This window comes from Silurus aristotelis (assembly GCF_946808225.1).
Source record: "Silurus aristotelis genome assembly, chromosome: 16".
In the NCBI taxonomy this organism is placed as follows: Eukaryota; Metazoa; Chordata; class Actinopteri; order Siluriformes; family Siluridae; genus Silurus; species Silurus aristotelis.
The window spans coordinates 22,623,798-22,639,774 of record NC_139589.1 but is presented as its reverse complement, the minus strand read 5'-3'; the positions used below and the strand labels follow the sequence as shown (position 1 = coordinate 22,639,774).

At 36.1% G+C, this 15,977-nt stretch overlaps 1 protein-coding gene across 1 annotated transcript in view; it reads right to left on the bottom strand.

The window, feature by feature from the left end:
* The window catches only part of gsna (gelsolin a), a 51,824-nt gene that overhangs the window by 13,929 nt on the left and 21,918 nt on the right, over positions 1–15,977 (bottom strand). Inside the window, exon 2 of the mRNA XM_083564064.1 lies at positions 3,501–3,534. The gene's annotated coding sequence lies outside the window, so the exon portion shown is untranslated. The remainder of the gene's footprint in view (positions 1–3,500; positions 3,535–15,977) is intronic.

The window sequence follows — 15,977 nt, the reverse complement described above, 5'->3', positions numbered from 1 at the left end:
TATGCGAGAAAAAAAATAGAAAAGTAAAGAACAAGGTCCATAATCTAGTATCCATAATAAGTCCAGTTTATTGAGTAGGAGTTGAGAAACATTTGGAACAAATAAAAAAATGTACATGTGGTAATCATGTTATTAATCCTAGTATATATGAACATCTGTAGTCAGTCATTAAACACACCAGGTTGTTAATGTATTTGCCATCACTAAAGTACTGAATAAATAGATTTTATAAATTTTCCGCCACATAGAAAAAGTTATATAAAAAGCCTAAAGTCTTTATTTCTAGCAATTCCAACTTTTTTTTGCCAATCGTGCAGATTTACCCCCTTTGTAGTGCTAATCTTTGCACATAAAAAAAACCAAAAAGGCTACAATCAATAGATCGATCTGTGAAACAATGGATAAAATCATAGAGGACTATTTTAGTCGTGGTTTTACAAATTGCCCTGACAGAACAGATCCAGCCATTGTATCCTTAACTCCAGTTTGGTATGTACACGTGTTGCATCGTAACATTAGAGCAGAAGCAGAAGTGATAGCTCAAGCTACCTCGTGGTTATTAGAAAAGAACTCAGAATGGAAATATTGTAAGAATTTGCAGAAATAAAGTGGGAATTGCGAGAAATACAGTCGGAATTGCGAGAAATACAGTCGGAATTGCGAGAAATAAGTGGGAATTGCGAGAAAAAAAGTGGGAATTGCGAAAACCAAAGTCGCATTTAAACATTTATTTTTAATGTGGCAGAAATGGACTTCCACAGATGTGTCATCTATCATCTGAACCAAACGGTTAAAGGTGCTAAATAATATATTGGAACCTAAAATAGGCTTATTCAATTACAGTTGCATATTTAGTAATGCACCACACCCTGCTGGAAAAACACTACTACACACAATACCTCTCTCGAACTTTGCTTTTATTGGATTGACTTGAATCAATACCGAGGCAAATGAAATTGAAATTCTGCGATCTCATATAAAGAAACTGTGACACAACACAGGGAGAAAACAGGCCCCTGTAGGCACTTTTACTAATTAAATCTTTTACCAAGGGAATCGATGTCTGTGTATGTGCGCATTCTAAACACGATTGAAGATTTTCTTTGACGTCTATTGTCCTGCACTTCGATTCTTTGTGTCGGAGAAGAAACAGTATCGGTGTCAGTATCAGAATCAGTGCAGCCATCGCTCTTTAGATTTCCATCCTAAACTGTGAGCGAGTGTGTTAACCCAAACAGTGTTATAAATAGCCCAGGTCACGTGACTGACGTTGCAGGCCTTGCGCTCATGTGGGGGAAAAAAGCCAGGAGCTTTACAGGGACGAGTCTCAGTCAGTCAGCACTGTTTATGTAGGTTATGATTGCGTAGATACTATAGGTAGTGCTGTTATAGTATTCTTAACAACATAGGGGTGGTGTGATCCAGTGTGAGATAAAGGAACATCCCCAAGACTATTATCTCTTGCTATCTCTTCGGTTATTGCATTTGTAAACAGTCCACACTTTTTACAAAGCTGGCCTGATTTTTTCCGGGTCGCATTCTTGATAACAGTGTTCCATGCCTAAACATGCTTTTCTTGCTCACTTATGAAACACACACAATACAGAGTTTCCTTATCTGACTCATTCTCACCGTATCGACAGATCCCTCCTTCCCGACCCCCTTCCCCACTTCAGGCGCTGATAAGATTGTACATAGCAAATATTACAAGAAGCTCACTCTGCACTGTGTTTACCTAGCATGAGTACACCTTTACTTCTCTTTCAAACGTCGTGAAAAGCCATATAAGGGTTCAAAGTCTGTAATTGCATGCTACGAGAGTTGTGTTGGGAGTAAGACTGCAATTCAATGTAGGAGTGGAACTGAATAAGGGTTAAGAGAAGCAGGAATGTAGCAGATGAGTGGAAGGAAAAAGTTAGTGAGTGCCCCATGAGAGGATTAGGACCGACTAAATCGACAGACAACGCTTCCTTCTCTGAGGAGGAACCGAATTCAAATATGAAAAACCCACTGATAAGCCACAGCTGAATACTCTGCTCTGATTGGTAAATATAAACAATATGCACTAACAATATCTAATATAGCCAGTGTATTAACAGTTTCAGAAGAGTTTCCTCTAAGCAATAATACAAAGTTCGACTTCCTTTTTGTGGTAAAGTTTGAGCACAATGTGTAGTTGCTATGCCACAGTTACCATGGGTACTATGACATCACCCTAGTAATCAAAACAGGAAGTGCCAACAATATGTATTTTTAATACTCATCTCTTTGTAGCTTAGCAAACGCAAACGCTTGAGTATTACCTCATATCCATTCAAACTTTCCATCATTATTCCACACATAAGAACTAGAAAATGATTTTTTCACTCTAGAAAACACAATTCTGATTTGACTTTTGATTGGTAAACCATACCATTCAACAAGCTTTATTTGAGGAACTAGTGGAACCAGTACTCATCAGAAGGATCCAAGATCATCAAGTTAGATTAAAGGTTATGGGCTTTGCTCAAGAACCATGAAATCACAAATCAATCAGCGTAAACCTACTTTTATTACATAGATTCATTTGCTGCAAGCATTTCACTAACACACAACAATGAATTATACTACATGGCGTTATTTTAGATATATAATAAACACGTTTCCACTTAATGGAGACGTTTCTAATGTAAATTATTTATGCCCTAAGGTGACATCTAACAACCCTATTCAACAATCAATTAGGACAAAGAATGCTGCAACACTGGGTTGAAATAAAACAACGGTGAAGCTTTTAAAGATTTATTCTTCATGTTCTTCGCTTTAGTAACTGTATCGCTAACTTTTATGCCAGAAACTGCAAACGTCACCTCGGATTTGGCGAAAAAATGGTTCATTGCATTTCCACAGTGTACAGTAAGACCGGGATGTGCTGGAAGGGCTTTAAAAATGATGATGGTTGTAAAACGGTAACACATGCCAATCAACAACATTGAGAAAATTGTTGAAAAATAGTCTGATCCAAGCCTGATCCAAGGGTTATGGGCTTTAATCAAAACCCTTAAAATGGCAAATGGGGTTTGATCTTATACCCTTAAAACTTATTAGAAACCCAAAGGAAATAATCAGCGACTTAAATTAATCTACAGCTGATGACATGATGATATGGGAAATCTGACTTAATATTTTTTATATTATTTGATGGATGCATGACTGTTTCTTCGCCATATACATTGCTTTAGGATCTCTACTTGATTCTGCTTTCCAATTCACAGAATACAACTAATCCTAAAACAGATTTGCATCATTGTTAAAAAAACTGTGTTTTGAAAATACTTTCTATTTTGCTGATTACACATTTTTCACACTAATTACATAAAAATATCAGGAAAAGGAGAGGGTGAGAGGGTTGAGTGGGTTGAGAGATCTGGTTTAGATTTAGATTTTGGTTTTGCAATGTGATGTGGATGTTCATTCGGTTATGCAGCATCAATATTAAACATAAGAAGGAAAAATCTTACCTATTAAGGAGTGTATCGTCTGGGTGTGACTGCGACTGATGTTCTGTCTCGGTGTTGGAGAATAAACACAAGCCCCTTTGACTGTAATCTCAACCGGGAGACGCCTCTCTGACTCGGCAGAGCGGGAGGAGGAAGAGGAGGAGGAAGAGGAGGAGGAGTTTTCAAATCCAGGTTTTTAGTCTGCATGTCTGAACCGATAAACCCTACATAGGGCGCATGAAAAAGGGACACGCCCACAGCCGCCATGTTTAATGTCCTTCAGAGTGATTTGAAAACTTTTGTACTTCAAAGGGTTCGGTTTCCACATCCACCGCCAATCAGCCCTTTGATCCTATAAAGTTATTATTATAATACAAAAAAAAAAAAAAACATGGCGGCGAAATGACTGTAGGAGTCCAATGAATTGAAATTAATATGATGAAATATTTTCCCCGTTTTGTTGTGTTTCATGGCACAATTTGTGTATTTTAAGATGGATGGGGTTTTATTAGTTGTTGAAAATTATATATTTAGTGAATGTGAACTATGACTGATTATTTCAACTTGCATCATCTTCACTTTGAATTGGTTTTTAATCTTTTTTCATATTTTTTTTTATTTTTGTGACTTTGTTTTTATTGCATTGGTCGCAAATTCCCCCCAAAAATCCATCATGATATGACCAAAAATAGTCGCAATGAAAAAAAAAACATTCTATAAGTTTCATGGTTTTATTCAACACCTAGTATGTAAATTTGTGAATTTGTCTAAATATTTTTCTAGCCAAGCCCCGCCCCTTAAGCAGCTTGCTTTTTGATTGGCCCTTACCTTGAGCTAATAATCTTTGTCTTAACCAATTTTTATAAACTACAATATTATCCTGTTTAATCTGTTAGATTTACAAAGCAATGTCTATTTGCTGCTTTACTGTATATAAACTGCTTTACTGTATATAATTTGTATTTATCGATCGCTTCTGCACATATTTGCTGTACATATATTTACATATTTATCTGCAGTTTGCACAATTGCTATTATCACTATCTAGAAGCAATGTAATTATCCTGTAACAATGTCAAAAATGTCTCTTTGTCCACTTTGAGTGTAACAAATGCGTTTATAATTACTACATACACTTTATAGACAAAAGTATTGTATTCTAGTTCAAGTAAAATCTTCAAGGGGAAATGTAATACCACCACATCCTAAACAACTGTGTGCCTCCAAGAAAGTAGTGTGTCCTAATACTTGGTGTGCATTTAATGGGACTGTAGATGAACAAGCAGGACGATGAACAATGCAAAAGATCAGGATAAATGACATCAGTGCATAAAGGGCTTTTTCGTTACAATAGTGATTGCTGTTTTGGTTGAGAACGATCACACATAATAAGAACACCACACCTAGACATTAATGCTGAGAGTTTTAAGGTCTCTGGTTTAATCCTGATCTCAGGTTACTCAGGTTTGTGTGGAGCTTCACATGTCCTTCCTAAGTCTTTGTGGCTTTTCTCTGGGTTCTCAGATTTAATTTGTGCCCAGTATTCCTGGGAAATATAAAGACTCTCAATCCACAGTGACTCACAAGATGAATGAAAGATAGACTTTGCATCTTCGCTGATACCGAATCCTGAAGTCAGGTTTAAAACCCCGTGCTGTATGTTGCACTGCATAGGATTTTGACAAAGGGTCCATCTAATACCCTTTGTTTTGTTGCCAATTGACAAAAGGATAAAGATCTGACGTATACTCCTACAGCAGAAGGTTTTCCTACTGTAAAATGTTCTCCCTGAAGCACAGCAACTTCTGAAAACCTTTAATTCTCAGCAGTGTCCACTAGATGGCACCTGCAGCATGTAAAATATAAAGAGGTTGGAAAAAAAATTGGTATTGCATTTAAAAACATGAACAAGTAAAGATTAATCATAGTTTTGACACAGGAATGGTGTCCTTCAAACACATGAAGATAATGAATTTACAAAAAAATTGTATTTACTATATTTGCAAAAGTATTGGTCACCTGGTCATACACGTGGTATGTGATTTTTGGGCATTGCATTCCATTTAGTCCCAATTTTCTCTTATAATTCCCTTCACTCTTCTGGGAAGATGTTCCACTAGATTTTGGAGTGTGCTTGGATATTTGTGTTCATCAGCTACTTAATGAAAGGCAGGTACTGATGTAGGTGAGTAGGCCTGGGGTGCAGTCAGCGTTCCAAAGGTGTAGGGATGAAATCAGAGCTCTATAGCAGGCGACTCCAGATCTTACTCTCCAAAGCATGTAAACCAGATCTTCTAGGAGCTCAAGGGGCATCGCCATGCAGGAACAGGTTTGGGTTCCCAAGTTTAAGTGAATGCAAATTTTTATTATACTGCATCTAAAGACGTCCTGTAAAACTAAGTGGTAACAGTTTGTAAAAGAACCACATATAGCATGTAAGGTCAGGTGACCCAATACTTTTGGCAATATATTTGCATTCAGATAAAATCTATCTCTTTATTAACCTCATTATTTTTTAGTTCTAATACACAAAAAAAGCTCCAGAAGCAAATCTGATTCAATTAATCTTTTAGATCATGGATTTCTATCGTTGTGTTATTTTCTTATGTCCACCAGATGGAGATGTTTATTATCATCTGTTTGGTGCCTGAAATGTTCTTGAACTTTTGCTCTTTGGCTCGGTCGTAACCCCAGCTGGGATTACCTTTAAAACAGACTCACAGGAGCCGTCTAGGGATAAAAGCAGCATATAAGATCATAATCCTCAGGTGTGACTGTTACAAATTTCACTTGCTGAGCAGTTCAATCCAAATCACACCTCGGCTGCAGTCTGTGAAAACGTGAGGCACAAGAAATAAAATGAAAGCATAAAATTTGTTAGTGGATGCTATGGAGGAAAAAGTAGACCATTTTGCCAGCAGGAAGAGACTCCTTGGAGACGTGTGGCCATCATATAAAAGGCCTGGACATGTGGGAAAAGGATCAGTGTGAGTGGTTGTAAAAATTATGGGAACATATTATCATAAACCGTTTATGCCTAGTGTTTCTGAGGGACTTATAATGCAGCGTCCTGAGTACTGAATATTCAAACGTGTGGCTTTTTTTTTTTCTTTCTTCCCCATTTCCCTTTATTGGAGCCGGACCCGCGGGCCATGGCGCCACAGTCGACACTGACTGCTTAATACCACATCAAAACTGCTTTTGTGGAGTGCAAGGAAGAAAATAAAACAGGATCTGAAAGAGCACTCTTTGTTAAATCAGCCGCTTTTGCTGCAGTCCACATGTCGAGTGTTAGACTCGGTTCCTGAGGATTAGAAAATATGATTTCGGGGAAAGCTGACTTCAGTTAAACAATGGGTGTGGATGTGTGTTTGGGGTTGGGGGTTTGAGGAGTGGCATTGGGGTTTAAATAATTGTCCAATTTGTCTTACTCAACAGTCTACCACTAATAATGTATATTGTTTGTGTTCGGAGATCAGTATTAAAGTGTCGGTATTAAAACAAGCCAATTAACTACACTGCAATGTAGAATTCACTTGTCCATATTTTCTCTGCTGAAAAAGTTGACACATCATAACCCAATGAAAGACGGTTATTTTGGAGACATATACATGGTTGGTTCACTTCATTGCTGGTGCTCAAGTGCATTTACATTGATGTCATTTTGGCAGATTTATCCAGAGCGACCTACAAAGTGCTTTGAAGTCTCCATCAATAAATACATTCTGATGCTACTTCATTTGGGACACAGACTAAGAACACCATCAGTCTAAAACTATTTTGGGTGAGAGGATACTTTTGAAAGCATTCTTTTTTATAATAATGAAGAAGTGCTCATTTAAGAACCTTTTAAATAGGTCTTGAGACATCCTTTGAAGACTGCAAGAGACTCGTTTGTTCTTGAGTTGTTGAACCTCATTCCACCACCTCGGTGCCGGAACAGAGAAGAGTCAGAAAACATGTCTTCCTTGTACCCTGAGAGATGGTGGGACCAGTTGGGCAGTGGTTTGGATCAGAGGGAGTGTGATGCAGTGTGAAGTGAGATAAGTATGAGGATAAGTTGTGCTGGGCCATTTTTGGCATTGTAGGTGATCATCACTGTTTTTTATTTTTAATAATGTAAATCTGTAGTATCTGTACTTTTCATTTTGTGGAAACGCTTTTTTTTTTTATTACAACTTCATGCGTAGTTTCTTACTTTTATTTCACTTAATTAAAAAAAAACATGCATTTGAGGATAATACATAAAATGAATGCACTAATTAAGAAGCTGTGGCAAGGCTGCAAACCGAATCCCATGGTTCTGGTGAGAGTTTGTGTCACTGTGTAAAAATAAACGTCCTTTAAAACATATGACAAAAACAATTAAAATATAGTTCACTTAGACACATTTTCTTCAGATTTTTGAGCTTAATCAAAAGCAAGTAGTTTTTTACTTTGACTCAAGTAGAAATTAAAAGGAGCACTTTTAATTATAGGAGTAATATATAAACATAGGTATTTGTACTTTTACTCAAGTACACGAAAGGATGACTTTAACCACCACTGAGCAAAATTCAGGAGTAGGCAGTTTCACTTTAGCTTTATGTTGAGCCAAGCAACAACCATACCTGAGATAAATCGACTGTATTACACACCATTGACTTAATAAAATTTAGTATATAAATTTTTTTTTTGTTCAGAGCAGTGATAGTCATCTGTTAACAGAAAGCTTTGGTTGCTAAGCAACATAACAAACGAAGATTAGGCCTTTCTTTGAACATGATGGCTTAGATAGGATTGAGGATTTATTAGTTTTAAACTCCTACAGAATTCAGTCATTGTGATGCGGCAATGGCGGGTATGTATTTCAAGGATTATTACAGAGGATTGGAATGCAGCTCAGCCAATCAAATTTTAGGTTTTTTATAAACATTAGATAGAGAATAATGTATTGTATGCCTGTGCAATAGTCTCTTTTGACTAAAAAAAAGTTTGATATTTGTTATTGTAATTACTTTTTTTTGTTTTTTTTTGGCAAAAATGTTTTATCTTCATCCAGGGACCATATATGAACATTCAATACTGCATGTATGGGGCTTTTCATCAGTTTAGCTTCAGTATTCAAGGGATGTGATCTCCAGCTATATATTTTTTTGGGCACCTATGTTAAGAAATTGGTTGGATAACAGTTTTGAGGTTCTCAGAGCTTCTAATCTGTTGCATTTACAAAGCCATGAAATTCGAGACTATCTGTAGTGTCTGTTTGTAAAAACGCGTTTCTTGCTGTTTCACCCTGGACTAGTCTTATCTTGTTTGCATGAGTCTTATATAAGACAGGAAGTCAGTAGACAGGTATTGGTTCCACATGAAAATATTGCTTTTGGCACCTGAGTTTCCACAGAAAGCTCTTTGTTTTAGTCAGAAATACTTCATCCAGGCGGTGTTTCTGTTGAGGCTTGGAGAGCTTGTAATTTGCTTCGAGCATGGCCCGTCAGAGTAAATGACAGACATTTCGAATGCTTTATTGAACGATGTGGTTTGCTACAAATGAACAAAAAAAAAAATCTATCCTTCTGTAATCACTTCCAAGGATTTATTTTTACTTTGCTCTACTCTGCGGATGAACATATAAGCAATGGAACGTGGTCTTTATTGTGTCTCTTTCTATGCTGTGAGCATACACACTCTACTGATAAATGTTTGTCGAAACCGAACTATAAGATCGGTATGTGCTTTTCTAAAACATCCAATTTCACATTGAGCCCCCATTTGCTGTTATAATACCCTCCACTTTTCTGAGAAGATTTTGTGAGAGTGCTTCTGGAGATTTGTGCCCATTCAGCTACAAGGGCATTTGTAAAGTCAGGTACTGATGTAGGTGAGCTGAAGAGGCCTGTGGTGCAGTCAGCATTCCAATTCTTTCCTAATATCTCTAGAGCAGGCCACTCAAGGTCTTCCACTACAACCAACGTAAATCATATATTCATGAAGCTGGGTTTGTGCAGAGGCACATTGTTGGGCTGGAACAGTTTTGGGTCTCCTAGTTCAAGTGAAGGGAAAATTTAATGCTACCGCATCCTAAGATGTTTCATTAAATTCCAAAATTTGGCTGGAAAAGACAGGTGTCCCAAAAAATGTGTCTGTTGTGTGTATGTGTGCTTTTTTGTAATGTAACAATGACAGACATAAATGTACATTTAATGTTTATTCACTAGTAGGAATATATAAAAAAATATACAAAAAGCGACAATAATTATACTGCTATTCTTTGTTTTATTGCACTAAGAAAACGATGGACCACCATTGAACAGTATTTTTAAATGTGATACTAAATCAATTAATTTATTATAACATTATAGTCCTTGTAAACAGGTAATTGAGGAAACTAAATTAGAGACATTGCTTCAACAAAAGAGTTGAGTGCTTGGTCAACTTATCTTTCAAACCATAGGCTATTTTTTATAAGCTCTTCATCCATTATTATAAGTATTTCAACAAATTAAATAGTATAATAAAACAATGGATATTACATTCTATTGTAATATTGCAATATTACAATCGATACATAGTTTTCCACACTTGTCTAAACTTTTTACCAATGTACTTCTAAATCCTCTTGTAAAATATTCAAATCAATTGCTGGATCAAGTGCTATTTTATTTTAGATTATTCTAAGATCCAGAATAAGGATGGTGACCGCCATATTGTTGAATAAGCATGGTTAAATATCATGATCATGTTTTCTCAGTTATATATCATTTTGCTTGGTTATTGATATTATGCCATACTGCAGTTGACAGAAAAGACATTTCTTCAGTCTCTTTTCTTATACAATGTACAGACCTGTTTATTTTCTTATAAGAAAAACTTGTCAGTCTCAGCGCTAATTTTAATATTCTAAATAGGTAACCTACTCATGACCTGATCACCAGCATAACCTAAGTCTGAAAAATTTCCCACTGTAAAAATATTGATGTATCTTTTGACCCTAAATCATAAATCTATGCATTTACCAACTTTATCATTACCACTCTTCTATATACACTATTATTTCCGATGACCTTAAATTACCTGATGTGAAAGTAAAATAAAGGATTTGGTTTCTCTCAAGGTCACATCCTGCTTTGTTTCATCTCGGGAGTTTTTCTTTGCTACGACTTGTTCTCTGATGCCTGTAAAGCTGCTTTGAAACAATCGGCACTGTAAAAAGCACATTTAAAAATAAAATACTTTTTTAACTGCTCTGATCACAGACTTGCCTTTGGTTTTCAAGGAAAGTGAATGTCAGTTGTGAACTTAACTTTCCGCAGATGTTACTTGTTCAACTTTTGCAGCTGTTAGGAAGAAGCGTTTGGCATCCGAGTGAGCATATATTCTTATTCCCCTACGATCATCTTCGTCATTCTCTATCCTCGTCGTGGGCTCATTAACGCTGAGGTCCTGAACACGTTCAAACAAATATACACACTGATGGATCAAAAGGCTTTGCCTCCACATTAAAGCTTTTTACTTACTGCAAGGAATCTCTCAATAGCCACCCTGACTTTTCTTTATCTCAAAAAGAAAAGAATAGAAGAAAGTTGGCAAACTGCAGAACTCCTTGTAGGAGGATATTTTCCTGGTCATGTTGCTACTCCTATTTGCAACTAGCTTGACTTGTAGCCAGAATAAGCTTTACTGTACCCTGTTGCAGAACAGCCTGTTCGATTCTTTCATAAAGAAAACGAGGCTATAACTGTAGGCCATCAACCGCCCTGCCAAAGCATGCTGGAACAGCAGTTTTTCTAAAAAAAAAAAAGTAGAAAAAAGAATTCCAGTAAGAATGAATGAACGAATAAATGTGTGACTATGTATGTGGTCCGCCAAGTCAGTGAGCTCTACAGGATCAAGTCATCCATCATCTCTGCTCTCTGCAGGGATGTCACATCGATGTGTATTAACGTGTGTACAATAGTGATAAGTGCAGCTGCTCTGCTGTTTGTTCATGCTGGAGAATGCTTTGAATGCACTACTCAGATTTTTTTAGTCCTTCTATTATTAATAGAACAATTTGGGACAATCTAAAACAATTATTAGGAGACCCTGCAATGTTACAAAAATCATATTAATTATCTGTGTGTCTTATAATGCATAAAAGGACCTGATACCGGCAATATATTGTTTTCTAAGGTAAATGTTTCAAAGATAAATATAATGTGACGCTCGCTTCTAATATACATCTAACTGCTTAACAATTTGTGTGCTTTTATTTCGAATTTCAAAAATGTACAGTAAAATATACAGCTCTGACAGCAGTGCTACAAAATGTTTACAGTAGATTCGCTCTCTAAAAATCCTGAATAAATGTATCATAAGTATAACATTTTTCCTATAACTAATGACAACCCCGATTTTAAAAAAAGGTGAGACATTGTGCAAAATGTAAATAAAAACAAAATGCGACAATTTGCAAATCTCATAAATCCATATTTTATTCACAATAAAACAAAAATCATATCAAATGATTAAACTAAGAATATATACCATTTTAAGAAAACGTTTTTTTTAATGACAGGGCCATGTTTACCACTGTGTTGCATCAGGTCTTCTGTCTGTATACGTCTGGGAACTGAGGAGACCAGTTGCTGAAGTTTTGGAAGAGGAATGTGTCTGATACAAGATTCTAGCTGCTCAACAGTTCTGGGTGTTCTTTGTTGTATTTTTCGCTTCATGAAGTGCTAAATGTTTTCATATGGTGAAAGGTCTAGACTGCAGGCAGGCCAGTTTAACAAGTGGACTTTTCTACTACAAAGTAATGCTATGAAGTTATGCTATGCTCAAAAATGTATAAAATACCTATAAAATAAAAAAATACACTGTTTAGTTTTAATAAAACTTACTTTTAATAGACTTTTGTTGCCTGTTCCAATTTTTTGAGACGTGTTGCATCCATCAAATAAATAAATGACACTTTTTTCCTTAAAATATTACATTTCCTATTCGAATTTAAACAATGTGCAGGATTCTATATTAAATAACCTGTCTGGAAAATAACTAAGGAAAATTAATTGTTAATTCCATGTATTTTTTTGCTTGTCAGATTTGTCAAAAGAATTCATGAAAGCATTCATAAACCAACTGCCCTTTGACTTCATTAAAAAAGTGTGTTTTGAGTAAACTGGGTTTTTTTTATTGCATGAAAAATAAAATTGTATTTTTATTTACTAATCCAGACTCCATTTATGACCATCTTGAGTCCATTATACTGACTATATTGTGCAGGACAAAAAAGAAAACACACACACAAAAAGCCCCTCATGCTATTCAAATGAGTGTATAAAGGTGAAGAATTATCACATTCATCTTGGCAGAGTTCTCATCCCCTTGTCTTGACACAGCAGTCGTAATGATTTAGCAACACGCATTAACAGGAAAAATTGCGTTAAGCAATTGTGCGCTTTAGTGCAGGACAGTCCGAGTTCACGTGGACTGGCAGCAGAAAGCAGAATTTAATTGAGTTATTATTTTTTTTGAAGGTCTAGAAAATATGCTTTTGTGCTTGGGGGGGAGAAAAGGAATGTTCTTCCAGACATTTTTTTGTTTCACATTTTAAGGAACAATAGGTTCTTTTGATGTCTGTCTGCCGTCCGTTGTTCAAATGAACTATCTACCAGGGTTTGATGGTTGGTCTGGCTCTTATCCCAGTGTGGTTTTTGTGGTGGAGCTTAAAAGTCATACACTCTCACAAGTTCTTTCCATAATGTCCTTTCCGGCTGAAATCACATCCCTCATAATTTTGCAATCCATAAAAAGCCTCTACCTCATAATCGGGATAAAATCTGGGCATCATTTGCTACAGAGATTTTGAAATATGAAGAATATGTGTGGTTTGCAAAACGAGATGGATTTACTCCTGTTTATGTTGGGGTCGAAGCACTAATTGCACAACTGGTTTCTCAATTCGACAAGAGTTGTGTTCACCTCCTGAGCTCCACCAGCAGTCCTGCTCTCACAATGTTTCCTTTATAAGCATTCAATTTATGGTTTCATAAATGGGCCTAGTCTGGTTGCATTACTTCATTTGGCAATACAAAGAAGGGATTATGTTGAACTGCAGACCCAGTAAGGACCAAGCTCTCCTCAGAGACAAACTCGATGCACACAGACTGCTTAATTGTCGTGAAGTGAATGAATTTTCCTCTAAAAGTTCCATTCGGTGTACAAGGCGGTTAAACATGTTTACGTGAGAGCTTTTAACAGGAACACCGCTCTGATATCGCTTGAAAGAAGCAGTGTTTGCTGGCAAGGATTTGCTCGATTCTTTAGTGCTGTTTTAGCGCTGAAAACAAAACTCAGGATTACCCGTGGGTCATCATTATATGATTAGAAGTTGTCAGTTTGTTTATAGAGTATTAATAGAGATTTAGAAGGCAATGCTTGTGTTTGGGGAAAAAAAAAAAACAAAGAGTTGCCTAAGAGTACGGCCACTTTGGAGCCAAATTTCATTAGAATTGTAGCTGAGATCCATCTCCATTCTCTTTTCTCCAGAGAAGGTGTGAGAAGTCAGACAGAACTCACCATGGGAATAGAGACTCTTTTGTGATAGCGCAGCACTGGCGGGCAGATCGAAGAGAGATTAGTAATGTCTGACAGGAGCCACAGATCTGCTCTGAAGATGATGAAATCCAGTAAGCATTGCTAATTCCAGAGCACTTGATTGAAGTCAGACATCTCGACCACTGCCATGACAAGGACTGTTTGGTCATGTAAAAAAAAGGGTGAAAAATGGACATTTTGGAATCGTATGTTAGACATGGCTGATATTAATACAGATCGAGGGGTTGCCAGATCTCTATGTATTTGTACAATTTTTGGTTCACATCCTGAAAAGACTTTCCGTACAGTGAAGTATAGTGATGGTAGCATCATGTTAAAGATGACCTGTGGTGCCTCGTTTGGTGATTCTTTATTATGTATAAATCAAGGATACCTTTACATATAAATAAACTTAAATGTAAACAATAAATAGTTTAAGGATTTTAATGGGGAAAAAAACTGCTTAGGAAAACCCAAGTTTGAATATTGCTTCATCAAGCAAGAAGAAACAGAGGAACTGCAGTGAATATGCATTCACACAAACACAAGTGCACTAACATCTAACATCAGCCAATACTTAAAAGGCAGGCTTATCGACTTTGCTCTAACCTCACTAAACAGTTGTGCTTCTTTTTATCTCCCCCTTTATTAAAGCCTTCAGTTGTAGTCAATCACCCTCTCAGTAAAGGGATGGTGTGTGCTTGTGCAGAATAAAAGATGCAAAGGCTTTGTTTCAGGCCTGAGGGATGGAAACGCAACATTTTCTAAAAGTTATAATATAAAAGTTTATTGAACAATGTAAATATATGGTGTCGGAGAGAATAAGCTGGTTGTTGTGCTTATGATGAGGATCATATGTCTGTGAATGGGGAAAATAGAATGGACTATTGTCTTCCTTGTATTGAACCTAAATTACAACCATCTGAGGAATTTGTTTTCTTGTGTGGGAAATAAAAAAACAGAGATAATGTTTATAAAAGGACAATTCAAGTAGCATATTCAGCAAATGACCCTGAATTGAGGTTCGATTTTAAAGGAGAAATTTATCATGAATGTCTTGCATGTCAATATTGTATAATATGGTAGTCTATGTATCAGCACTTCTCTCTTACCACCTCATATTTTGACTGCACTCAAGCAGCTTAGAAAACTTTCCAGTATATTGGATTTTCATTGGATTTTCTGGAAAACTATGATATTAAACACTGGAAAATGAAAATTCTCCAGCTAACAATAAAATATGACCATTATTACCTTAAGGATGAGATTATAAAAATTGTGTATTGCTAAAAAATATTATTATAACTGTGCAAAAAATGTTGTCCCATGGTGAAAAAAAAAAAAGCACAAATATAATGTAATATTAACATATTCAATACATTTCAGGCTGGAGATTACTATATATACATGATATATTATAGTATATATTACAATAAACTTCACATATATATATATATATATATATATACTCTGTATGTGTGTGTGTGTGCATATATATATATATATATATATATATATATATATATATATATATATATATATATATATATATATATATATATATATATATATATATATTTGTGTGTGTGTGTGTGTGTGTGTGTGTGTGTGTGTGTATGTATATGTATGTGTATGTGTATATTAGCCTGTTCACATTTACACATTTTCTGAGAGATTGTGGTTATGTTTTGCCAACCAAATGTGTTTTGTTGGTTGGATCAATTTTGTGGCATTGCAGAGCTTCTGAAGGTTCTTAACAAATCTGTTTGTGTTCCTAAATTGCTCAAACATTTACCCAGTGGAGGTCTATAAATCACATCAGACTCTCTCAAGAGACTTTGATTGTGCCACAGAGTCCAGGGCAGCCTGTTCCTCCTTTTTTTATTTTTTTTTTTGGGTGGGGCGGAGTGGGGTGGTCGAGTCGGAGTTGTTAGGGGGACT